The sequence below is a fragment of the Rhineura floridana genome, chromosome 5, assembly GCF_030035675.1.
Source record: "Rhineura floridana isolate rRhiFlo1 chromosome 5, rRhiFlo1.hap2, whole genome shotgun sequence".
Lineage (NCBI taxonomy): Eukaryota > Metazoa > Chordata > Lepidosauria > Squamata > Rhineuridae > Rhineura > Rhineura floridana.
In genome coordinates, this window is record NC_084484.1 from 182,539,148 (window position 1) to 182,565,822 (window position 26,675).

Below are 26,675 nucleotides of genomic sequence, written 5' to 3' on the forward strand. Positions count from 1 at the left end.
CTTGGTCTGCCAGCTTCCGGGAAACTACTGGCTGTGATCACACTTGCTAAAAATGTGGGTATGTATATTTTCACACAAGGAATATAAACAGTGAGTATGGAGCCTTTAGACCCTCCAAGCCTGCAAAGGGCGACTGCATCGTAAACAGGTCTCCTGGGGAAAAGATGACTGTGGGTTGTTATCAGGGAGAACTTCCTGGCTTAGAGGTATGGAATAGTTTCCCAAGGAAAGTGCTGAGAAACCCATCCAAGAGGCAGTAAGAAACTGAATCAGGGATGAAAGGTAAGGCAATAATGCACAGAGGGTTTGATTTGCATCAGCAGAAATGAATCTTGCTGCCTTTGTGCATCGCTGATGTTTACTGCTGGCTGTGCTATAAGGGTATTAAATTAATTTGCATGATTCACAGATTTATTTATGCATTGAATGCAGTCCAGTCTGCAAAAATCATTGGGAGTTCTGCTAAATAAATTTGCTTGCTATTCTCATTACAAACCTCTTTGTGCTGTAATCATTTCTGGGAGTCTCAAAGCATTAAGCAATACAAATCTGATTCCCCACATAGCTCTCATGAAAACAAAGCAACAAAATTAAATGGAGAATGTAGGCACCTGGTGAGTCTCTCTGGAGAGGCAATTCCACAACTGGGTTGCCACCACCGAAAAGGCCCCCTTCCTAGTGGCTGCTCGTCTAATCTCAATGGGTGCATGCACCTGGAAAAGAGTCTCTGATGAAGATCAAAGGACCAGGCAGGTATATATAGGTGATTCTTCAGGTAACCTGCTCTCAATACAAGGCTGTATATCATGTTGATGATAACGGTGCTGTGCCTATTGATAATAAATGGTAGTTGAGAACAAACTCTTCCACCACTTCAAGGGACATACCTGCTTGCTTGAGAGCGTCACAGAGGCAGTAGGCTGATCACCGTTGGAGGCAGAGGGTTGCATTTAACTAAGCTGATTCAGAGCATACCCACTGAAATTAATGAGCCTAAGTTAGTTGTGCCTATTAACGTCCACTCTAAGTAGGACAAGTATTGCATGCTATCCAGTGTGCTGGGTTAACTGGAACATGTTCTGGAGCAGAGGCAACTGCCTTATATACTGAGCAAACCATCAGTCCGTCTAGCTCAGTATGGGCTACACTGACTGGTAGCCGCTCCCCAGGCTTTAAGACAGGGGACATTCCCAGCCCTACCTGGAGAACCTGGGATCTTCTGTGTGCAAAGCAGACACTCTACTGTAGAGCTACGGCCCTTCTTGCACTGAGTTTTTTTAAGTTCTCACACATTGCTTGTACCCTTGCCGTTCGGTTTATCACATACTAGCAAAATGCACATCGTTAGGAGGGGCAGGAGGTGTGCCGTAGGAGGACTTGACTATGGCAAGGAGCCTGGGAGAGTGGCTTTTACGTCTGCCCGCTCTGGGCACAGGCACATTGCATCCCTTTTCTGCCTTGTGACTGCCTCTTCCATCACGCAAGCATAGCAGTGGATCATCCCCCACAGGGGCAGGTGGCGACCACCTGCTCCTGGACCCCAGCCATTAAGGATCAAGCTGTTGGAATTCTGTTGAATTGCATAGCAGAGCGGAGAGTATTGAGCGAGCTTACGTGCGTGTGTGTTTGAATCTTTGCTAAGATTCTACCTTCCCTGCAAATTAGTCAGGCAGAGAATTTAAGCTGTAAAATAAGAAATAACTACTTTATTCTGGAAGTACATGCTTGATAGGAAAGAGTCCTATATCCAGCTAACTAGCTATGTTGGAGCAGTCTGCACTGGTCCCAGTGCAGCTCTCTTGCTGGTTGAGAGGGAGAGACAAAGGAAAGATGTCTGCTCCCCTCTTGAGAGAGAAGAAGGAACTGGGAAGGCGGGAAGGAACTGGGATCAACATCCTTTGCCTATCAGTCTAGCAGGAGGGGGAGAGACGGCAAGGATCAAAGGACAGGTATAGCCTGCCCCCACTGCATGGTAATATGAATTCACTTCCTTCAAATTAAGGCGCATTTGTGGGCTCCCCGGTTCATTCTGCTGAGTGGGGCCTGGGCCTTTGCCCCAAAGTCCTGCCCTGAGGACACCAGTGATGGGGTGCCAGCTTCTCTAAGGGTGGCACCGAGACTGACTGGGGGGGCAAAGGTGTGAGATTTCTGGAGGCTGTGGACTAATGGAGAGGCATCTAGAGGACCACTAGAAAGGCCAGTGGAAACTGGTGGCCCCGATGCTAGCAGGGCAGTGAATTCACTCCGGATTTTAGTCTGAACTTTCAAGGAGCTGTCCAGCACCTTGGACAGCTCCTTGAAAGTTCAGACTAAAACCTGGAGCAGATTCACTGCCCTGCTGACATTGGGGCCACCCGTCTCCTGAGTGGGGGGCAGGGTTGCTTCTGGTGAACTTAAGAAGAGCCTGGCTTCTGGATCAGGCCAGTGGCCCATCTAGTCCAGCATCCCGATCTCACGGCGGCCAGCCAAAGGCAGCAGGTTCCTCACTTCCCAGTTTTCCTCCTTTCCCTGAAGAGCCACCAACTTCAGATCAGTTTGGGTCGTCCAAACTGTGGTCCCTGGGGTGGCCCATGGCATAGGTGTGGTTGCAAATGGGAGGTGGCACATCCCTCACACTGAATATTCCGACTGATTTTTAATTGTGTCCTAGTGGCTTCTTTGATTTCTTATATTGGATTATTTTATTTTATTTTTTTGCATTTCAATTTGGATTCTGTGGATTTAGGACTGCTACCACAAGCAGAAAAATCACCCAGCAATTTCCAAGTTGTCCAAATTTGGGAACCCCTGCTTCAGATCAAAGCCATCCTTCCATAGGCTTACTCCCTCAGGTCAGCGGGCATAAGATTTTGGTATATATTTCTTCGATTCCTCCCCCCCCCCCCCATCCAAGAAAAACGTGCGTCGGGGCGGCGCTGAAAGACTGCTGCTGGCCATCTTATGGACGCTTCCCTGCGCATAAGGCGCATTTTCAGTGGGATTTCCTTCCGCAGGATCATGCCCCAAGCTGGGGCTGCTGCGCGAGCGATCCGAAGGGGCGCCCGCTCTAACGCACACTTCTAGCGAGTAAGCCCCGCACCGCGCTCACGGGGCGTGGGTGTGTCTGGGGGAGGGAGGCTTCCTTCTGAGTACCCTCAAAGCGGGCAGGCCCCCACGAAGTCCAGCGCAGGGGGGGGCGATCGGTGTCGGCACCGCCCCCAACAAGGAGCTGCCCCCCATCTAGTACATTTCGCCCACCTGGAAATATACTTTGCGCCTTCTGTGCCCCTCCCCACACACACCGAGAAAGAGCCGCATCGCGCTCTCCCTACAGGATCGGGGCGAGGCGAGGGGGCGCCAGCCGTCGGGCGAGCAGGTGGCGGCGTGCCGGGGGGCGGCGGCGGCGAGAGAGCGTGCCTGAGCTTGGGCAGGGCCGGGCTGGAGGCGGGCGGGGGCGTGGCCGCCCTTCCGCAGCCCGCCTGGCCGCGGCGCTTCCCGGCCAGAGCGCAGCGCCCGTTCCCACGCGCCGGCAGAGCTGTGGGCTCGTGCCGCCTCCAGCGGGGATCGCACCTCCCCGACCCCGGCCCCGAGGAGGAGGACACGATCTGGTAAGTGGGTCCGGGGGGGAGCCGGACCTGTGCCCGGGACTGGCAGGATTTGCGGGTTGAGCAGGAACCCCTCCTCGGCGCCGAGAGCCCTCCGAAGGGGACCCCCCCCTCTGGCCAAGGGTGCCCCAGAAGAGCGGGGTGGGTCGGTGAGCGGGGCAGTGCTTTGCCGGAGCGGAGGAGTCTGCACTCCCGGAGAGGGGACCAGCTTCGGACGCGGGGGGGGGCTATGGGGAGCAGAAGGGGGTGTCTTTCAACAGGTGCGCCTTTGGGCTCTTCGATTTTTCTAAGGTGCTTAGAGAGGGCGCTGTAGTAAGTGAAAAGTCTAAATAATAAAATAATAAAATAAAATCATCATCACCATCATAATAATTTTTAGACTTATTTGCTGCTCACTACAGAGAAGTCTCCAAGCGACTTACAAAAAATTAAGAGCCAAAATGGGCATCATAACAATATTGTTGTTATTGTTTTGCTGTACCTGGAGGAGGCCTTAGGGGCAGGGCACCTGCTTGGCCTGCAGAAGGGCCCAGGTTCAGTCCGTGGTATCGCCCGGTCAAAGCGTCAGGCAGCAGGTGATGGGGAAGTGCTTCTCTCTTCCTGAGACCCTGGAGTGCTGCTGCCTGTCAGAGTCGCCAGCACTGGACTAGATGGGCAAATAATCTGACCTGGTGCAAGACACTTCCTATATTGCCTGAACACCTGCTTCACATGCAGAAGGTCACAGGTTCACAAACACCCCCCACCTACACACACAGCTTCAGAGATCAGGTGGGACATCACAGGGAAGACCCCTGGCTGAAACTCTGGAGAACTGCTGTTAGACTCTGCTGAACGGGCAGATATTCTAATCTGCTGTAAGGCAACTCCCTCGATTCTTGAATTTCCTGCAGTGGCGGCTGGTGGCTCCATTTCAGTGGGGCAGTGGAATCCGCTCTGGGTTTTAGTCTGAATGGTGAAGGACCTGTCCAATGTGCTGAAGCACCTTGAGCATTAGGACTACAACTCGGAGCGGAATCCACTGACATGGATCCACCACTCTGTTCCTGCTGGCCGATCACCTGCCTTATGTATGGAGAGCCCCACATTCTCTCTCTGGTGTCTCCACTGACAAGGTGCAGGGAGCAGTTGAGTGGAAATGCCTCTCCCTGTCCCCAAAAGCCCTTCGAGTGAACCATACTAGGTGAGCTACAGGAATCAACAGGCTGATCAACGGCCTAAGCTCTGGGAAACGCTTTGTGCTTGTTTTTTGGAGGAGACAATTCACTTGTGTCTTTTTTGTTTAAACTGATTTGAACCGGCATCAGAAAATCCAATCACGGAGCTCCTGTATCTTTTTATTTACTTAAAGGGTAGGGAGGCAGTGTGTCAGGGCTCTGGAGAGCTGTGTTTAACCCTTTCCCCTCAGCTGAACACACACACACACACACATACACAAGTGCTGTGAGCTCTGGATTGTGTTGTCCTCATGTACAGGTTGCGTCCCTGAGCCTCTCTTGGTAGTAGCCACTGGCAAAATCCATCAAAAAACTATTTCCAGAAAATCTATTCTCTGGACTACACATGTCATCCAGAAGACTCTACAGAATCCTTGAGCTGCTAATTGAACCCCCAAAGACATCCTCCTTTCCAGAAGTCAAACAGCCGAGTGGAGTCAAAGGGATATGTTATCTAAGAATGACCATATATGTCCATATATTATGGATATCTCTTCTGGTTTGAAGCGGATAGTCTTATAACAGCAGTGCAGGTGGGAATGGATGTCGGCATAGTTGGGGGGGGGGATGTATTGGGTCCAAAGATCCAGCAATCTCTTACAAGAGAACAATTACAATCTGCAGGTTGCTGTTGTTTAGCTCCCACAGAGACTTAAACACAATCTCTGTCATTTGGAAGTGGCAAGCTTTTGGAGATGTAAGGACACACACACAGTTGGTATGCATTATAGCTAATATCAACCCTGCTTTGGCAAAAAAGAAAAAATATATTTAATGGATCTCACTGCATTAAAGTAACATCTGTAGAGGTAATACATCCTTTGGACTGGCTTTCGTTCAGTAAACCTGTCTTTTAATGATAATTTTAATGTGTGTGTTTTGTAAACCACTTTGTTTTATTACAATCAAGTGGTGCGTACATTTTTATAAATAAAATTTACTAAATGGAGATGTGATAGAAGTTGGTAAAATTATGCCACATCATTGGACTATTCTCCCATCATACTAGAATTTGACTTCACCAACTGAAAGTGATTGGCAATGGATTCAGGGCAGACCTGTTTTTTCAGACAATGTGTTACTAGTTTATGGAATTTGCTGTCACAGTGAGATGGACACTGCTTTAGATAGCCTGATAATGAGATTAGACATAAAGGAGGAGAGGCTGATCGATCACTGTTACCTACAAGAGCTTCCTGGAACCTCTAGGTTCAGAGGCAGTATACTTCTGAACAGCCAGTGTGGCATAATAGAGTGCAGATTAGGACCTGCTAGACTCGGGTTCAAATCCTCAGATTACTTGATGACCTTAGGCCAATCACTGTCTCTCAGCTTAACCTACCTCACAAGGTTGTTGTGAGGATAAAATGGGGGGTTAGAACCATGTACTCTCCCTTGAGCTCCTTAGAAGAAAGGTAGGATTTTAACGTATTTATTTATTTATTTGTTGTTTGATGATGATATAATGAATGAAATGAAAATGAATGTAGTTACTGGGGGCCAAGGAGCAGAGAACTGATACTGCTTTATTATTATTATTATTATTATTATTATTATTAGTAGTAGTAGTAGTAGTAGTAGTAGTAGTAGTATTTGGTTTATATCCCATCCTTCCTCCCAGCAGGAGCCCAGGGCAGCTTTCATGCTTCCTAGAAACATTTGGCTAGACGCGGTTAGAGACAGGAAACTGGGGCGGATGGAACTTTGGTCTGATCCAACAGGGTTCGACTTATGGTGTACACACATGATATTCATGTTGACGTGTGTGCATTGTTGCGTGAAACAGCATACATTACGTTGGAGTTAAGTTGAGCAAGAAACTTCTTCAGAGCTTTAGAGCATGTTAAGAGTCTTTATTAAGACATTATGGCCAAAGGCTTAAGAGTAAATACATGTAGAGTTTCTTCACCCCCCTTCTGGTACCTCTCTCTCTAAAGCTAAACACAGAAGAGAACCTCTCAGTTCAGAGGCAATACACAGAAGACACAACTTACAGACTCTGTTAGAACTTTCCCAGTTGCTATCTCACGTTACCATGACAACCGCTGGCCTTGGATGTCTGCTCACTCTCAGGCCAGGAGATAACAGTTACTTCTTCAAACTTGCAGGCTTTATGGAAAACAACTAGAGACAGTAATGCCTATGGGTCACAGCCCAACATACCCCCCTTTTTTTCCATTAAGACTGCAAATGCTTTCCATTGCATCTATAACTTTTCCATTTCAGCAATACATTTCTACAATACAAAGGTAATACATTTCAATACATTGCATTATACAGATCCATATTACATCTCAGTACATTGCAGTACATTTCAGAACATCTCTGTACATTTAGCTAGAACTTTATTCAATCAAACTTCAACTCATTCCAAGCCTTGTCACCAGTTTGCCAAATTTCTCCTCACATAAAGGCTTGGTCATTATGTCAGCCACCTTTTATTTTTTTTTTTTTTTTGCTGCTCCAGTCAATGCATGACCCGTGCCACATCACAACTATGCCAGAGGTTGACTTACGACTGCTCAGCTCCCCTGCATGATCTGCATCCACAAAACATTCAAGACCTCCTGTCTTTGCTCCTGACAAAACCAGACTCTTTGTCTCCGTGCCTTTCAGATTTATGTCAAGATCTGGTTTAAATGTTTGCGCTTGTATTTCTGGACACCAAACTCTCACATATGCATTCTCTTGTGCTCTAGGTGCACGTTTGCCACGTCTCTTACCCTGTGGCTTGTAAACTTGGCTGCGATGCACTCTTTCAGGCATCAGCCTGACTGCATTACATGAATACTGTGGCTGTGTGCTTTTAACAGCTGTCTTCTTACAGCTCTGACCGTCATTCTCTTTCCGCCCCATTAAACTCAAGGCATCAGCACACTTCACACCCGCGGTCATTCTAAACATCCCTTGTGTCATAAAACCCTGACAGACAACTTTGCCTCTTCTCTGTACAAAACATTTTCCTCTATCAAATGTTACACAATACCCAGAATACACCAGTTTTTGAACTGATAAAATATTATGAGCCAATTCTGGAACAAACAAACGTTCTGACATTATCCCAAGTTTATTAAATCTCACCAGTCCTCGGGCTTCCACCCGTTTCTGTGATCCATCCGCAAGTTGCACAAAATCCTGCACTTCTTCTGAAGCATAAAACAAACTTCTGTCTTTAATTAATATATGGCTTGCCCCGCTGTCAACAAGCCAGTCAATAGGTGCTAAAGTTTGTGGCTTCTGTTTACAAACAAAGTTCACACTTCCCTGCTTCAAGCCTCCGTCCCGGGAGTTTCGCTTGACTGCAGTCTTTTCGGAGATGCCCACGAGCCCCACAGGTATAACAAGCCTTTAACAGCTGCCGCTTGTAATCCTGTTTGCTTTCGGCTGCCTCCTCCGGTTCGGCACTTTTCTCCTCCTTGCTTCTGACAGCTTCCATCAGCTCGGCTCTCTGCGCCTTCTGCCTCCGCTGCCATTCCTGGGACAAATCCTGCAACGCGTCCCACATCTGTTTAGCCGACGGCTCATCTCTCACACACATCAGTTGAGAATCCGATAGAGCCAAGATTATAAACGCCTGCGCCCTCTGATCTTTGCGCTTCCAGGCCGCGGTCAATACCACTGGGGGTGGTCCATCTATAATGTCCCATAAATCCTCTGTTATCAGCAAAGCCCGCATCCTCGGCTTCCAGCTGCCATAATTCTTTTCCGTCAATCTTTCCATTGGCAAGCCTCCCCCAGACAGGTTTACAGCCATGTTGCTCACCTCTGTCTGGTACAATCAATCAAGCTGCCCTCTGGAACTCCGTCTGCTGTTCAGACCAGCAACTTACTCCCGTGTAATGCGCTGTGGATCTGGGCCCATAACCCCTGTTGACGTGTGTGCGTTGTTGCGTGAAACAGCATACATTACGTTGGAGTTAAGTTGAGTAAGAAACTTCTTCAGAGCTTTAGAGCATGTTCAGAGTCTTTATTAAGACATTATGGCCAAAGGCTTAAGAGTAAATACATGTAGAGTTTCTTCACCCCCCTTCTGGTACCTCTCTCTCTAAAGGTAAACACAGAAGAGAACCTCTCAGTTCAGAGGCAATACACAGAAGACACAACTTACAGACTCTGTTAGAACTTTCCCAGTTGCTATCTCACGTTACCATGACAACCGCTGGCCTTGGATGTCTGCTCACTCTCAGGCCAGGAGATAACAGTTACTTCTCCAAACTTGCAGGCTTTATGGAAAACAACTAGAGACAGTAATGCCTATGGGTCACAGCCCAACAATTCATAGTATGTCGTGGTGATGAAGGAGGGTTAAACCAGCCTGTGTTATAATTAGACAGAGAGACTGGTGACTCCTGTAATGTGACTATTGCGGGGTACACAGCAAATATCAGGGCTGGGGAACCTCCAGCGTGCAGGCCAGTTGTAGCCCGCAGCGTTTCCCTATAGGCCCCCAGTATAGCAGTTAGGCTTTTTAAAGACTAATTGCAGTGTGTGTGTGTGTGTGTGTGATATTTTCAGGGGGCATTTGGAGTTGAGAAGGATTAAACCTCTGCTTTCCATGCACTGCAGACCCTTGCAAAATACAGCCCCTTTCCACTGCAATTAGGGTTGGAAAAAAGCCTCGGATAGGCTCCAATAGGATGCTTTTAAGAAGTCTTCTATTGGTTCCAATAGCAGGTGTTTTTTAAAGCCTAATTGCTGGGGGGGGGACAAGGGGGAGAAAGGATGTGAGATTTCCCTAACAGAAGTTTTGATACAAAAGTACCTCCGCGCAGATGATTTTCAAGGAAATCTGGATGGGTGGACTTCCAACAGCCTTGATCTTAATTTCCTTGTGCAGAGCCAGAAATCTCCTTTGAGACTTCTGGCACTGGTATTGCCTCCCCAAAATTCAAAACCTTGAGTTGTCTCCATGTATGTGTGTGAAAGCGGGGGGGGGGAAGAGGAGCAGGAATGGATTTTGCGACTGGAGTGAGACTCACCAGTTAGGTCAACACGGGTGTGTTTGCGTTGTTCCAGTAACGGTATTTGCACATTTCTGCTGCAGAAAATCTGCATCAGTCTGTTTGGTACAACCCAGGGGTTGGGGGTAGAGAGTGGTCTTTCCAAGTCCTGCTGTGAGACACGAGTGGACATGCGGGGACTGAGCCTGTGACGTTCTGCACGTGCTCTGCTCCTGAGCAATGACTCTTCCTTTTGTTCTGCATGAGCTAATGTATAATTAGGTCCCTGATAGGGATGGGCAATTGCGTCGATTTCTTCCAGTTCCTCATTTTTCCAATCCAAAATTCAGTTCTCCACATTTTTGCATCAGTCTGTGATCTTTTTAATTTAAGAAAAGGTTCATGAAAACTCATCAGCATGTTTAGTGTGAAATCCTCCTAATAATGTGCATGTTTGTATGCAGTTTTGCCCAATATATACATTTTTGCAAAGCGGTTTCCCCTAATATAATGCATTTTTGGACATTATTTTTATGAATAGGTGCATTTATAAGAATACTTCACCCTGGTACATATGTGTTATTGCTGGAGGGCTGCATTGCAAAATTTGGAGGAGTGTGAATTTCAAAGGATAACTGTGTTTTGGTTCGCATGTTCTTTCAGAAATTGTGAACTGATTTGCATTTCTCCCTCATCCCTAGCCCTCAGGGTCTCCTCTAGCTGTTTCTTCCCTGCCCTAGGCTCCTCTCGCTTTGCCTTCGTCCTCCCTCCCTCCCTCCCTTCTCAAGCTAGGCTTTTGTTGCAGCCCCATCAGTATTTCCTCTGCTGCTTCTCCACTGAGACTTCCCCCCCTCCAGTCCCCCCCCCCATTCATGCCTTCTCAATCTTGGCACAGACCATCTGCCTTCTCTGCATTGAACAGCTCTTGGCTAGAGTGATATTAAATGTTCCATCAATGTTTATTAGTAACGGTAGTAATAGAGGAAAACTCATGTCTCAGAACTGTAGCTCCATGTGGATTTTTTTCCTCTTAAAGTCCTGGGATCACATCCTAAGGCCAGTGAAGTGATTGCATCTTTAGCAGAAATTAAACGCCTGGAGCAGCCTTTGCCAATCCAGTGCCCTCCAGATGCCTTGGACTTCAGCTCCCATTAGCCCCAGCCAGCACCGCTGTGTGATTCTAGGGGTGATAGGAGCATTGCTTGGCTGGCCAAGGCTGATGGGAGCTGAAGTCCAAGGCATCTGGAGGGCAACAGATTCGCAAAGGCTGGCTTGCAGTGTACAGGTCCTAGAAAACTTTAGATCTGTTGAAGCTGTTTTTATAAAAACTCACATCATTGCGTTGACGTATTTTCCCCTCCCCTCCCCCTCCAAATGCATTGGTTATTTATTATAACATGCTTTGAGATTATTTTGTAGCAGGTGACTAATAAATTTAATGATATTATTATTATTATTATTATTATTAGGCAGTATTCAACTCTCACATCCCATTAGTGCAAGGATTTCCACTTACATAATGGGACCTTCCCCCATTCTCCTCCACCCATGCCCTTCACACGCCCTCCCCAAATCTCCTCCAGAGGGATGGGGAAATCCCTAGAGTGCATTGGGGGGGATGACATTCCGTTGCACAAACAAAAATCGTTGTGCTGACAGAACAATCACCTGAGCACTCCATTAGCTATAACTTATAATAATAATAATAATTAGTGTTATTAATATTTATTTGCAGCTGTCCTGTAAGACTGGCTTCCAAACAGCATACAACACATAAACCCAAATTAAAAGATCAGCAATAAACATCAATACATATGAATAATTCAGTTTATACTTGTAGTGCCAACAATTCAGAAGCTCATAAACTTTTAACTGAATAACAGATTGGCACCAGGATAGTCAAATATTAACATATATGTTCTTCAATATATAAATTACAGTGAAACTGTCTAGGGGGTTGCAGAAATACCAATAAAATACACAGTGAATACAAAGTTATAAACTGTTCTCTATCTCTTCTCTGCCTAATTCAGTATAAATCATGCACCCAGCCTATCTTCTGCCCAATGGTAGCAGTTAAGCCGATGGCTTGAAAGCAAGTGTGTTGGCTAATCATTAGTGGGACTCACAAATTATTGCAAAGGACCATTCCTTAGTATGTGTATAAATACTGTAAAAAAGGCATCCAGCGGGTTCAGATTCCTCAGCTGTGTTGGGACAATGGGTTTGTTTTGTTTACTCAAGTGTGTGCTAAGCCGTCATTGCCCAGTGCGCAGGCGCACAGAGTTTTCCTTTCCAGAAGATACTTTAGAAATATTTAATCGCTTGCTGCTGCTCTTTGGGTATAGTTCAGAGCTGGAAATAACAAAAATGGTTTAGAAGCCTATTACTTTTCGAAGAAATGTTCTAGGACTGAAAAGGATAATTGGTAGATGTTTTCAATTAAATCTATTCATCATAAATACCACTTGCTGTGGTGCAAACAAGGGTGGGGTCCTTGCCTCCATGCCCCATTTGTGGCTTCCCAGAAGCATCTGTTGCAAACCGGATGCTCAACTAGAGAGACATCTTAACGTCTTCAAGTGGATTCTCTGATTTGTATCTAAGGCCGTCCTCTCTGGAAATTGTTTGGGGCTGACATGACATCTTTAAAAACTATCTGTGGGGTCTCATAGATATGCCATCTGTAGTGTGTGGGTTATATAGGTATACTGCAGTGCGCACATTTTGTTGTTGTTATATGCCTTCAAGTCGATTATGACTTATGGCGACCTTATGAATCTTTCTTGGATATACTTATAGTGTTTTTATCGTAAGAGGTATTCAGAGGTGGTTTACCATTGCCTCCCTCTAAGCCTACGTCACCCGGTATTCCCAGGCAGTCTCCTATCCAAGTACTAACCAGGCCTGACCCTGCTTAACTTCCAAGATGAGACGAGATCTGGCATGTTCAGGGTGGCATGGCTGTAGGGCTGCACGCATTACAAACCTGGATTTGCAGCCAAACCTGGATAATGAGCCAATACTCATTAGAGAGCTGCGCCCAGCTGCAACTCCCTGTATCATGCATTGCAAATATTTGCAAACAACTACTTTAGGAGCATAAGGAGAACCCTGGTGGGCCAGGCAGTGGGGAGTCCTTCTACCCCAGAATCCTGCTTCCCAACTGGATGGTTCTGAGAAATATGATGGAAGCAGAGCATGAAGGTAATAGTGTTTTCCTTCTGTTGTTCTCTGGTAACTGTTTTAATGTATTTTAAAGTCTGTTTTTATGATGTTTTAAAGTGTTTTTAGTGCTTTTGTTTGCCGCCCTGGGCTCCTGCTGGGAGGAAGGGCAGGATAGAATAATAGAATCATAGAATAGTAGAGTTGGAAGGGGTCTATAAGGCCATCAAGTCCAAGTCCTATTTATTTATTTATTTATTTATAAATAAATAAATAAATAGATAAATAAATAAATAAGAACTGTGATACTGGCTGGCATCCAGCTGCGGCAGACTGCCTCCACATGTAGGGTCCGCAGAGCTATCACTTGTAGCGTTTGCACTTACAGCATCTTCGGTGTACACCCAGGGGTGTAGAACCTTACTAAGCCCAAGGGCCACATTCCCTTCTGGGCAGACTTCTGGGGGCCACATAGCTGTGGTGGGCGGGGCCAGAAGTAAAAGTGGGCATAGCAATGGATGTAGATTTTATTTTTCTACAGTAGGCTAATTTCTACAGATTGTCACACACCCTCTAGCCAAAAGGCACCATTTACAGCCCAGCCATGCATAAATGCTCACAGACCGTGCAAAGCAGAGCCAGTGAGCAATGTGGCCTGGGGAGACAAGAGTGTGGCTATGGAGGGGATGGAGCCAGGGGAGAGTCCTAAGGGCCAGATATTGAGAGGCCTGGAGGGGCCGTATCTGGACCCTGGACCCGAGGTTCTGCATTAGGGTTGCCAGGTGTCTGGTTTTTCCCCAGAGTCTCTGGATTTTTGGGGTGCTCTCCAGGTCTCCGGGTGAGTCACCTTAATCTCCGGACTCTGACCTTTCATTTTAAAAAAAGTTTCTAGGTGGTCTGGTTCCCAGGATACACACCAAACGTTCAGTTAAATGAGCTCATAGCTGGCTGCTGTAATCCCGCCCTTTCAGGCTTGTAGCCAATAAGTGAAGTCAGGGTTGTGATTGACAAAGCAGTAACTAGAGCCCTTTGCAACTCAGAAAACTTGTTTTTTCCCTCTTTTCTGAAAATCTCATCAGTTGAGTAAGTATATAGCTTTCAGTCTTTTTCTCTCTTGTGTGCAGGAGTCAAACGAGTTTAAATTTACCTGGGCTGTTGAAGAGGGCACTGTTTTAAAAACCTTCCCAATATGAAGCTTTAATTCAGTACTTGCTTTTCTGGGAGTAAAGCTGTCATGCTAATCCCACATACCCAGAGTAAACCCCATTGAATTCAGTAGGAGTTACTTTTGAGTAGACATGGTTAGTATTGTGCTGTAAATTGACAGGACTTTTGAGTGAACATAGCAAAGAATTGTGTTTGTGTTGTAAATCTTCCTCAACCCCTCCAATCCCATTTTTAAAGCAATTAGGCAGGGCTTACATAGGTATCACTGCTTTTATTATGTAGGAAACTAATACTGATTTTATTTTTTTAAAATGTTCTGCAATGACCAACTGGTTTTGACAATAAACTATTATATGGGGTGTATTCATTCATTCATTCATTCATTCATTCATTATTTAATTTGTATCCCGCCCTTCCTCTCAGCAGGAGTCCAGGGCGGCAAACAAAGCACTAAAAACACTATAAAACATCATAAAAACAGATCTTAAAATACATTAAAAGAAAACAGCGTTAAAAACATTTAAAAAAACAACTTTAAAAAGGGTTAAAACATTATTAAAAACATATTAAGCAATTCTAACACAGACACTAACAAATACGCAGTGTATGTATTTTTACATCGCCAGTGTGTGTGCATATATGGAGTCTTTCCAAGAACTCTGTGAGGTAGGGTTGCCAACTGGAAACCAAGGCAGCTCACAATAAGAAATAAATCCCTTTGAAATCCAGTGACCATAAAAACAAGTACAAATAGTTGCAAAACAGATTAAAGTGGCACGATTCTGAATTTTGGCTTGGGTGAATGAAGTTCCTTATCACTTGAGGTTGCAGTTCTCTGCACGCTTACCTGTTTGAGTAAGCCCCACTGAATACATTGGGACTTGCTTCTGAGTAAACAAATGTAGGATTGCACTATAAATATCTTTACAGGTTGTGTAAATAATAAACATATTTGATAGTCATGCTTATATAACTATTTCTTCATACTAGTTATAGTTCCCATCACCTTTAACAAACTACAGTTCCCATGATTCTGTGGTTTGATTCATGTGCTTCATGAAAAGGACAATTCTAAAATATATTTTTTTAAAACAAGGGAAGGGTTGTAGCTCATTGGTAGGGCATATGCATTGCATGCAAAGGTCCAAAATTCAATTTCTGGAAAAGACTATTGCCTGGAATCCTGGAGAGCCAATGCTAGTCCATGTCATCAGTACTGAGCTAGATGGTACCAAATGGCCTGAGTTGGTATAAAGCAGATTCCTTGGTTCCTAAAAGTGGAAAGAGACCACAGTGCCACAGCAACTCAAAAATTTATTTATATATTTTATTTACATTTATATACCACTTTATTGTAAAAAAATCTCAACGCGGTTTACAGAAGGAATTAAAACAGTAAAATTATTTGCAAAAACAGTTAAAGACAGGTATTTAAAAATATTCAATATAATAAAACCAACAATGAGTTAAAAATAGATAAAAACATAATAGCTTCTACATGCCTGGGTAGGCTTGCCTAAACAAGAATGTTTTTAGCAGGTGCTGAAAAGAGTACAATGAAGGTGTCTGCCTAATGTCAATAGACAGGGAGTTCCAAAGCGTAGGTGCTGCCACACTAAAGAACTGATTTCTTACAAGAGCAAAACAAGTACTATGTGGCACCCGTAACATGGAAAGCACACTTGGAGCTTGGCCTGGTAGCAAATCAGCAACCAGTGCAGATTTCGGGGCAGAGGTATTATGTGCTGATAGGATCTCACTCATGTCAGCAATCATGCCACAGCATTCTGCACTAACTGCAGTCCGCGGGTCAGGTTGTGTTGCATGGGGTTTTCTCTGACCTTGGCTAACTGGCTGCTAGGAGTTTTTAGTTTTGGTTTTTGGTTAGGAATCCTGACTGGTTGTTGGATGCTGAGTTTTCTGCTTTACAGGAATCTTGTTGTGGGTGGTATGGTATTGCATTTAGGAAATCATCACTGTCTTTTGTTTCTGTTTTTCTATTTGCATTTCATTTACCTTTATCCTCACTCCCTTTCATCCATACAAGCAACAACAGTGGTTCCATGCGCTCCACTCAGCCCCCTTAAACCCACTGATGATGCACCTTGTGGGTTGCATGACTGTTTGTTTCTTGCCCAATAATGATAAAAGAGAATTCACATACTGGGCAGTGTGGCTGCAATTGTTGTTATTTATTTATTTATTTATTTGATTTATATCCAGCCCTTCCTCCCAGCAGGAGCCCAGGGCAGTTGTTGTTCCGAAGCTGCTGCCAGTGAAAGTAAACCAAGCCATGTGTGTTTTCTCTCTGTCAATTATTATTCACTGGAATTGGGTTGGCTGTCAAAGTGAGTTTATAGCAGCCCACAGGGGAGACAGAAAACGGTAGAGAATCTTCTTACTCTTACTCATTTCTCAGACCTCTTTCTGAAGTGAAGGGTCAAATCTGTAAAGAAATTTGGATGTTAAAAGGTAGGGGCAGGGCATTCCAGGCAGGGGGTTGCCAACCCTACTTGGATATGAATATCTTTGCAGAGGATCCCTAGTCAAGCTTTACCAACAACACAATCCACACCATATCTACTGAGAAGTAAGTCCTATTGAGTTCTATGAGGCTTAGTTCCGTAGTAAGTGTGTTTGGAACTGCAGCCTTCGGGGGCATCCATCTTTACTCCTGAGTGCTCCATCTAACATCTCCACAACACTAGGCTCCTTTCTTCCTACAGTGGCCTTCTAGTGACTGGCCTGGCCTGAGGGCACTTAAAACCCTTCTTGTCAGAAGCAAGTTGGCTAGATTAAATGTTCCCTACCCAGGCTCCATCTTTTAGCTAAGATTTCTATCTTAATTTCCAATCAGAGAAATGTTTTTGTTTGAATTGTATGGTCCAAGTAACTATAGTTGATGCTTAATGGATCATGCGTAATGACATCACTTCGGCCTGCTCCCGTGACATCACTTGCCCCTGCCATCATGACATCAGTTGGGCCCTCCTCCATGACTTCACTCAGGCACACCCCTATGATATCACCCCCAAAATCTCAGGGTTTGGGATGCTTCTGTCCTGGCAACCCTATTGTGCATCCCTGACGTACACCTAATAATGTAATGTGCAAAGTGGGCATTTGAAATGGGACGAGTAAACGGCTCTGTCCCTGTCTCCACAAAACTCTAGAAACTTTAATACGTGTTTTGCTTGTATGTCGTTTTAACAGCGGTGAGCGAAAGCAATGAGTTACTTCTGCCCTCCCAAAATACCCAGGGAGGACTTTCAAGTGATATTTGCCTTAGTTGAGCTGAGACCAACAAAACAGCAATAGAAACAGTTGCTAGGCTTCTCTGCAACGATTCCTGAAAGGATTTTGTCAGTTTAGGTGTAGTATTTATTTGTACACCATTCATATTTATATTTGCATATGCATTTCATATGTGTCAACTAATGTTATTTTAGGAATAATATGATATTGGTGTTTTGTTTTCCTTTTGTCTGTGACTATAATAGTGGTACAACTGTAACCGGCAACAAAATGTCGCAGCGTGTGTGGAGTGTTCCCGGTTCAGGATTGAAGTCCCTCATTTCACTCTATTCCCCTGTGAGGCGTCCTTCCCTGGCTCTCCCTGTCAGGTTCCTACCTGCGCGTGGCTACTGCCTGTCACTAGGCACCACCAGGGACTCCACCAGTCCGGACCGCACTCTCTTATGGTTTCTCTCCCCGCTCTAGCACAGATCTCAACAGATCCCCCTGCTAGGCAACCACCAGTAACGTCCCAATACTAGTATTCCCAGAGACTCTGAATACTGGTATTGTTATTCTCTTCACCGCTGCCACCATTTGTTACAGTTTCCCTTCAGCCTTGGTCATTACCTTACCCTCCCTTCTGGTCTGTGAAACCCCAGCCAAGGATCAGGCCTTTGGTAAACCAAATTAAGTATTTATTACAGATAACAAAGCTAACAAGATTAACAAGATTTCTTCTTAAGGCACATAAGCATATGGTTTTACTCAATACTAATCTGAACTCCACCCCCCTCCTTCTTCACTCTCTCCTGGCAAACAACTCTCTCAAACCCCACCAAGCAATCCACTCTTTCTCTTCTCCCCCCCCCAGATTCCACAGTTCACCACCTCACATTCCCCCAGATTTACCTGTCATCCTTTCATTTATACTGTCAGCCATTTTAAAAATTCAGCCAATCATCAAGCATTCTATTGCCTATTCACTCCCCCTCCTCTTTCACTACTTACCATGTATACTCTAAACAACTAGCACTTACCATATATACACTAATATATAGGAACATCACATTCCCCCCCCTTAAACAACTGCAGAGTATTATTCCTGTTCCAGGATTTATACGTCGCGTTAACAAATAAAAGTCTCTATGGGGAAAATGTCTTTCTTTGTTCCTCTGTCTGGTCACGTCACTGCAGTCCCAGCCACTTGCCTGGAAAGTCCATCGGCCAGTACATTGTCCTTGCCTTTGATGAACTGGAAGTCCACTTGATAGTCCTGTAGGGCCCAGGACCACCTCTGCAGCATAGTGTTATGGTTTTTCGTAGTCTGCAATCATAACAAGGCCCGATGATCCGTAGTCACTGTGAATCTTCGTCCCCACACGTATGGGCGCAACTTGTTCAGTCCCCACACGACCGCTAGGCACTCCTTCTGGACCGACGAATAGTTTTTCTCCCTCGGCATCAGCTTGCGACTCAGGTATGCCACTGGATGTCTGGTGCCTTCTCTCTCCTGTAGCAAGATGACTCCCAGCGCGAGGTCCGACGCATCTGTAGCCACGATGAATGGTTTCTTTTTTTTTTTTTTTTTCCAATAATTTTTATTCAGATTTTCATAAAACATACAAGACAAAATCATAAAACATTCAAAGACAAAAAACAAAATCAAAAATAGTTAAACAAAAAGAAAAAAAGAAAAAAAAAAACAAAAATAAAAAATAAAGAGTAAAATATTGACTTCCCATTTGTCAAAGATCAAATCAGTTATAAGTCTATAATATATAACAATCCTGTCTCTTAAGTCATATTATAAAATCACTTTCCTCCAGTAGTTATCTTACTTAATCATCAAATCTCATAAACATTACTTTATTCTTTCCACAAAAAGTCAAAGAGAGGTTTCAATTCTTTAAGAAATATATCTATCAATTTTTTTTTCCAGATAAGCATATCGATTAATCCATCTCATTACTAATTATGATAATCTTATTGTCATAACCATAGTCAAAATAAACATTTCAATTAATCCATCACATCAGAATCTGTTAGGTTCAATAATTTCAGTAGCCATTGTTCTATTATCTCTATTAGTTCCATTTTCCATCTTCCATCTTCAGTAGTCTTGTTAAGTCCAGTAATTTCAATATCCAATCTTCCATTATCAGTATTCCATAATAATCTTGCTGTCAAAGCCATAGTCATATAGTAAGAGTCTGATGGGAATTACCTCTATCCCAAATATTTTCTTGCCATCCATTCTGAATAGGTTGCTGAAATACTGCTGTAAAATCATATCTCTGTTCTTTTTTTCAAAATGCACTGGGTCATCTCTTAAAAGTTTTTCCATTGTCACATGGCTGCAGTTAATTCCATAGATTTTCTCTATATTGGGCTCCATCACATCATTCCAGTCCAGAAGATTATCCATGCCATTGATAACTTTATCTCTAGAATCTTCATTCATTTCTTCAGAGATAACATTGAGTTCCAAACAATAGATTTTATTTCTAAAGTCCATAGACTCCAAATCTTGTTCCTGTTCCACGTTGGTTCCAATCTCCGGGATCTCCTCTCTCACAGGGACCCCTATTCCAGTCTCCAGGGTCTCCTCTCTCACAGGGACCCCTGTTCCAATCTCCGGGGTCTCCTCTCTCACAGGGACCCCTTCCAGGGTCACCTCTCTCACAGGGACCCTTATATCTTTAATCTCCTGCTTCATTTTACTCAATTCAATTTTCGTTATCTCAATCTCATCCATTATTTTCTGAAACATAGTTATTTCCAGATTTTCAGCCACTTTCTTAATTGCCATTTTAAAAGAAAAATATAGGAAAACCACTTCTTATTTCAGCAACAATTGGGTTAATACTCCAAACTTGGTGACATCACAGTATAAACAGTGCAGACAGCCTTATCTCTCCAATAGTTAAGTAAACAAAATGCAGTTCCCAGGATCGAAACAATTAATGGCAATCGTCAAGAAACAGATTCGTCAAAATAAAATAGACCAAAAAGAGAGTAGTCTCAAAACAGTATAATATTTTTCAAAATAAAAATCTGGAATAGAAATCCCTCTTCTGTGTATATCTTTAGAATGCAAATCCAGGACAGCTTTTTGCAACAAAAACAGAGATAAGCTATTAATTAGTGCGTAGCAGAGAGAAGTTATGGCTCCCCAGTGAAATGTCAAAAACCGATCAATCTGGCAAATCTCTTTTAAACAGCAACAATTTAAGTCAAGTAAAAGAAAAATATAGAAAGAAGGGTGCTTGCCTGTTAGTGCGTTCTCTCTTAGAAGATAAGATGAACGTTCGCTTTAACAGATAGAGCTTGCTGTTGAAAATCCGTCCCACCTTCGTCGGCTGGACCTCGTCCCATAAATTAATGAGATCTGGTCGTCCCAACAAAAATAGGCTTTGAGGTTAATCTCTTCGTTTCTCCCTACCCGGGAGAAGTTTAATCAGTCAAAAAAAAAAGAAAAAACTGACTGATATATCTGAATAAGCTTCTTTTGAGGCAGGAGCCCGTCTCAAAAGCAGGCACAGGCTAAGTCACCCTTCCCGGAAGTCACGATGAATGGTTTCTCATAGTCTGGTGCTATTAATATGGGTCCTTGGCACAAGGCTTGCTTCAGTAGATCAAAAGCCTTCTGACATTCATCCGTCCATACCACACGCTCAGAACACTTCTTCTTTGTTAATTCATGCAAGGGGGTTGCTATTTCCTCAAAATTTCTCACAAACTTCCTATAAAATCCAGCCACACCCAGAAATGCCCTTACTTGTTTTTTGGTTAAGGGGATCGGCCACGCTTGTATTGCCTCCACCTTGCTCCATAAGGGGGTGATTTTCCCACTCCCCACCTTATGTCCTAAATAGATTACTTCCTTTAGTCCAAACTGGCATTTCTTAGCTTTTATTGTGAGGCCTGCTTTTCTTAAGGCCTCCAATACTGTTGTCAGGTGTTGGACATGCTCAGGCACCGACTTGCTAAAAATGGCCACGTCATCGATATAGGCCACTGCAAAATCATCACATGTGGTGTCAGTAGCGGTGGGATACGAACAACAGAGAATCCAGATACGAACCAAAGAGAGTCCCAAAGACACGTGGTGACAAAGGAGACTACGTCACAGGTGTTGGCTGTAGCAGTGAGATACGAATACTAGACAATCCCTAATAGTTGTGTGGCAAACAGAAATAACAAAACAAGATTTCTTGTGAGAGTGACTGGCAAAGAGTGTGTGGCAAAGAGTGAGTGAACTCAAACACCATGGCTGAATACATAAAAATGAAAAGAGAGGAGCTGGTGGAGAAGTGCATAACATTCAATTTACCTCACGAGGGTAAAGGGGTAGATGAATTGAGGGTAGCACTTATAGGATTTGCAACTGCCCAGCAAAAACAACCTGTCAGAGAAGAGACCCCAGAAGGATATTTAAGCAATCCCGCTTATATAGAGTACTTGAGAGAGAAGTTGAGGATGGAAGGTGCAGAGAAGGAAAAACAGAGAGAGTTGGAAGCTGAGAGATTGAGGATGGAGGCTGAGGAAAAAGATAAACAGCGGGAGTTGGAAGCTGAGAGATTGAGTATGGAAGGTGCAGAGAAGGAAAAACAGAGGGAGTTGGAAATTGAGAGAATGAGATTGGGGTTTGAGGAGAGGGAGAAGCAACGAGCATTGGATTGTGATATGGGTTCAGGATTGAAGTCCCTCATTTCACTCTATTCCCCCTCCCACCCAGTTTTACATCCCCTCTCACAAAAAAAAGTAATTCAGCAGTTCATGGCAACTGAGCATGCTCACTCCTCATTTGGCTATTTTGTCTGCCCTTTCCCCCCATTTTCTTTATTTCTGCAAACCTGAGAGTGCCCCCCAAGTTTGCTGATAAAGATGTTGACCTAATACGCGGCACCTGTGAAAAAGGCGAATTTCATGCTAGGGATTGCTAGGAAAGGTATTGAGAAGGCAAACTGCTGATATATAATGCCTTTATACAAATCTATAGTGCAATCCCATTTGGAATGCTGTGAAATGACATTAATGTTAGCAGTCCGTTATTGAAAACAAAGCTGCCGATATCATAATGCTGTTATACAAATCTACGGTGTGACCGCCCTTGGAATACTAAGTACAGTTCTGGTCCCCTCACCTCAGAAAGGATATTGCAGAGTTGGAAAAGGCTCAGAAAAGTGCAACCAGAATGATCAAGGAGATGGAGCGACTCCCCTATGGGGAAAGGTTGCAGCATTTGGGGCTTTTCAGCCTAGAGGAAAGGCGAGTCAGAGGCAACATGATAGAAGTGTATAAAATGATGCGTGGCATGGAGAAAGTGGATGGAGAAAAGTTTGTCTCCCTCTCTCGTAATGCTAGAACTCATGGACATCCAGTGAAGCTGAATGTTGGAAGATTCAGGACAGATAGAAGTAAGTCCTTCTTCACATAGCGCAGAGTTAAACTATGGAACTCACTCCCACAAGAGGCAGTGACGGCCACCAACTTGGGTGGCTTTCAAAGAGGATTAGACAAATTCATGGAAGATAAGGCTATCAGTGGCTGCCAGCCACAGTTGCTATGTTCTGCCTCCACTATCGGAAGCAGTGTGCCTTTGTATGCCAGTTGCTGGAAGTCCTAGGTAGGGAGAGTGCCGTGGCATTCCTGTCCTGCTTGTTGGCTTCCGCTGGCCATGTGGTTGGCCACTGTGAGAACAGGGCGCTGGACCCCCTTTGTCCTGATCCATCAGCCAGGCTCTCCTTGCGTTTCGATGACAACCTCCCTCTTGTCTATGGCTGGCGCCTTTTTGCCTGCATCAGCAGTGGCAATTAGAGTCTGAACACTGGAAATAGAGGGAATAATGTGTCATTCCGCAGGGGTGAAGGACCTATTAGAATGGTCCACCCCAGGCGCCTGATGGATCCGGATGGATTCCTTACTGCGCTAGGGGAATTGGAACCTGCTGAAGGTCGCCTGGTCGAAACCCTGGTGAAGGAGTGGAATGATGGGATCACCAGGGCATTAGACCGGGTGGCTCCGAAACGTCCTCTCCCCCTGAATAGAACTCAACTAGCACCATGGTATACACCGCGGTTGCGTAGTTTGAGACAGGAGGTGAGACAACTAGAGCGCCGGTGGCGGAAATCTCGCTCCGAAGATGTCCGGACACAGGTTAGAGCAGCAGTAGCTGCCTACCAAGTGGCAATAAAGGCAGGAAAGAAGGCTTTCTTTGCTGCCTCTATTGCATCTGTGGAGTGCTGTCCCAGGAGGCTGTTCCAGGTGGTCCGAAGCCTGGTCAGTCCAGTTGCTCAGGAACCCTTGGAACAGTCAAAGGCCTCCTGTGATATATTAGCAAAGCACTTCGCTGACAAAATCGAACACTTACGGAGCTCGATCCCGTGCGCCATGGATACAGTGGATGAACCAGAGTTGGCCAGTTGCATGCCGGGATCGGTTTCAGCTTCTCCCTTCTGAGGATGTGGACAAGGTGCTTTCATCTGTGAAGCCTACCACTTGTCTAACTGATCCTTGCCCATCGTGGCTCCTTATGAGCTGCAGAGAGAAATTGGGCAAGGGGATCAAGGCGGTGGTAAACGCTTCCTTGAAAGAGGGTGTGATGCCATCAGCCTTCAAGGAGGCAATTGTAAAGCCCATCCTGAAGAAGCCCTCCTTGGATCCCCAAGTTTTCAATAACTTCCGCCCAATTTCGAACCTACCATTTTTGGGCAAGGTCATTGAGCGAGTGGTGGCCAACCAGTTGTCAACACACTTGGATGAAACGGATTACTTGGATCCATACCAATCGGGTTTCAGGACTGGTCACGGAACTGAAACAGCCTTGGTCGCTCTGGTAGATGATTTGAGGAGGGCATTAGATAGGGGAGAATTCACCTTTCTTGTCCTCCTCGATCTCTCAGCGGCTTTTAATACTGTCGACCACGGTATCCTTTTACATCGCCTAGAGGGATTGGGAATTGGAGGCACTGTATTACAGTGGTTCCGTTCCTTTCTCTCCGATAGGTACCAACAAGTAGCATTGGGGGAGGAGGTTTCAGACCCTTGGCCTCTCAATTGTGGTGTGCCACAGGGCTCTATCCTCTCTTCCATGCTATTTAATATTTATATGAAGCCGCTGGGGACAATCATCAGGAGATTTGGGCTGCAGTGTCACCAATATGCAGATGACACTCAGCTCTATCTTTCGTTTAAATCTTCACCAGAGTTGGCTGTGGAGACCTTGTCCAAGTGCCTGGAATCCGTGAGTGGATGGATGGGAAGGAACAAGCTGAAGCTGAACCCCGATAAGACCGAGGTGCTACTTGTGGGGGACAAAAGAAGGTTGGGAGATGTTGACCTGAAGTTCAATGGGGTGAGTCTACCCCTGAAGGACCAGGTCCGCAGCCTTGGGGTTGTACTTGACTCCAGGCTGTCCATGGAGGCTCAGATTTCGGCAGTGAGCCGGGCAGCCTGGTATCAACTACACCTCATACGAAGGCTGCAACCCTACCTTCCTGCTCATCAGCTCCCCCTGGTAGTACACACCCTGGTCACCTCTCGTTTGGACTACTGTAATGTGCTCTACGTGGGGTTACCCTTGAAAACGGTCCGGAAATTACAACTTATACAAAATGCAGCGGCTCAACTACTTACGAATAGTCGCCGCCGGGATCACATCACACCAGTGTTGTTCGATCTACACTGGCTTCCAGTTGTTTTCCGGGCCCAATTCAAGGTGTTGGTATTAACCTTTAAATCCCTATACGGTCTCGGCCCAGTTTATCTTACGGAGCGCCTTCAATGCCACCAATTATGCCGCCCGACAAGATCAGCCACTCAAGGCCTTCTCTCAATCCCGCCGACAAAAACAGCTAGATTGGCGGGTACAAGAGAGAGGGCATTCTCAGTGGCGGCCCCCACTCTCTGGAACTCCCTCCCACAAGATCTCCGGCACGCCTCTTCCCTAAATGTATTTTGTAAAGCCTTAAAGACCTGGCTCTTTCAACAGGCCTTTGGGATCTCCGGGGAGGGTTAATTACTGTGACTGAAATGCCTCCTACCCTGTTTTAATATTGTTGCTGCTGTATTATTCTCATACTGTTTTTTATTGTATTATTGTATTTTATCTCATTGTGTTTTAACTGTTTTGTACGTTGCCTAGAGTGGCCTTTGGCCAGATAGGCGACACAGAAATTAAATTTATTATTTATTATTTATTATTCAAGAATGCTGTCAAATGCGGCAACATTCGGAAGCGGAGTGCCACAGGGTTGCGAGTGATTGGAAGAAGGGCTGAAGGAAGTTCCATTTCAAGGCATTTCTAAACTGCTTAATACTTTCCAAATCTCTAAGTACTATCCAAAAATGCAGCGTAAAACCCCCAGCATTATAAGGACAGAGATGGAAACATAAAGCAGTATTGTAAAAACAGAAATTAGGGTTAGATGCCGGAGCTTACATTTTTTTCCTCCTCCCTTAGCCTTTTGTGTCATGTCTTTTAGATTGTAAACCTGAAGGTGGAGACTTTCGTGTTATTGATCATTGTAGTCTACTCTTGGAACCTTTTTTGGCTGAAGAGCGGGGGGGAAATACGCAAAACAATAATTCAGTAATAACAATACCCATATTTACAGGCCAAAGAAAGCCAAGACAAAAGGTGTTTCTTTACAAGATGTCCGAAGCAACGGATGGATGATGGTACATGTGTGGCAGAAGGACAGGCCTTCCAGACTGCAGGGGCAATGATGGAAAATGCCCTTTTTCGGGTTCTCGCCCCGTGATATTCTGTAGGGTGTGGTGCCACAAGAACCATTTCCTTAGATTATCTAAATGATCTTACAAGTCTCATTTTCATTCATTTATTGGCGATCACTCATAGCTGAGTAAGATTGTCTTCCAAGATAAGGTTGGTTGGAAGACTCCTGTGCGTGAATTTGTTTTATGTGGGGAGATCGGCGCACGACGATCAGCACACAATCTTGACAGAAAAAGGCTTTGATCCAATGGCATGGGTACCATGACGATTGGAAGTCCTTTATCTGCTGCAGCCTTCATCGCCTTCACAGCTGTTGTAACATACACATTGTTATCCTCCACCTGTTCTGCCATTGAGGACATTCTTGGATCGTTCTTTGTCTGGTTCCTCTCCCTCGACCTTATCACCGTGGGTGACCCTGCTGGGAGTACATGACTCCCAACAGCATCGCTCACAGGGTTCATCGGAACACGCAAGCCCACTCACCACTACAAGGTGATGATTCAGCGAGGATCCATTAATTTCCATTAATTTCCATTGCAAGTCTATACAGGGGCAGGTGGTAATACAGTACTGAGTTGTGCAGGGCTGTTTACTTGTTGTATCCTCAGAACAACCCTGTAAG

The 26,675-nt window shown here is 44.9% G+C and overlaps 1 protein-coding gene and 1 pseudogene across 1 annotated transcript in view; one reads left to right on the forward strand and one right to left on the reverse strand.

The window, feature by feature from the left end:
* The first annotated feature begins 3,468 nt into the window (after window positions 1–3,468).
* Window positions 3,469–26,675, forward strand: part of P2RY6 (pyrimidinergic receptor P2Y6) — a 77,479-nt gene continuing 54,272 nt past the window's right edge. The window contains exon 1 of the mRNA XM_061629068.1: window positions 3,469–3,587. The gene's annotated coding sequence lies outside the window, so the exon portion shown is untranslated. The remainder of the gene's footprint in view (window positions 3,588–26,675) is intronic.
* LOC133386344 (5S ribosomal RNA) lies at window positions 12,595–12,713 on the reverse strand (annotated as a pseudogene).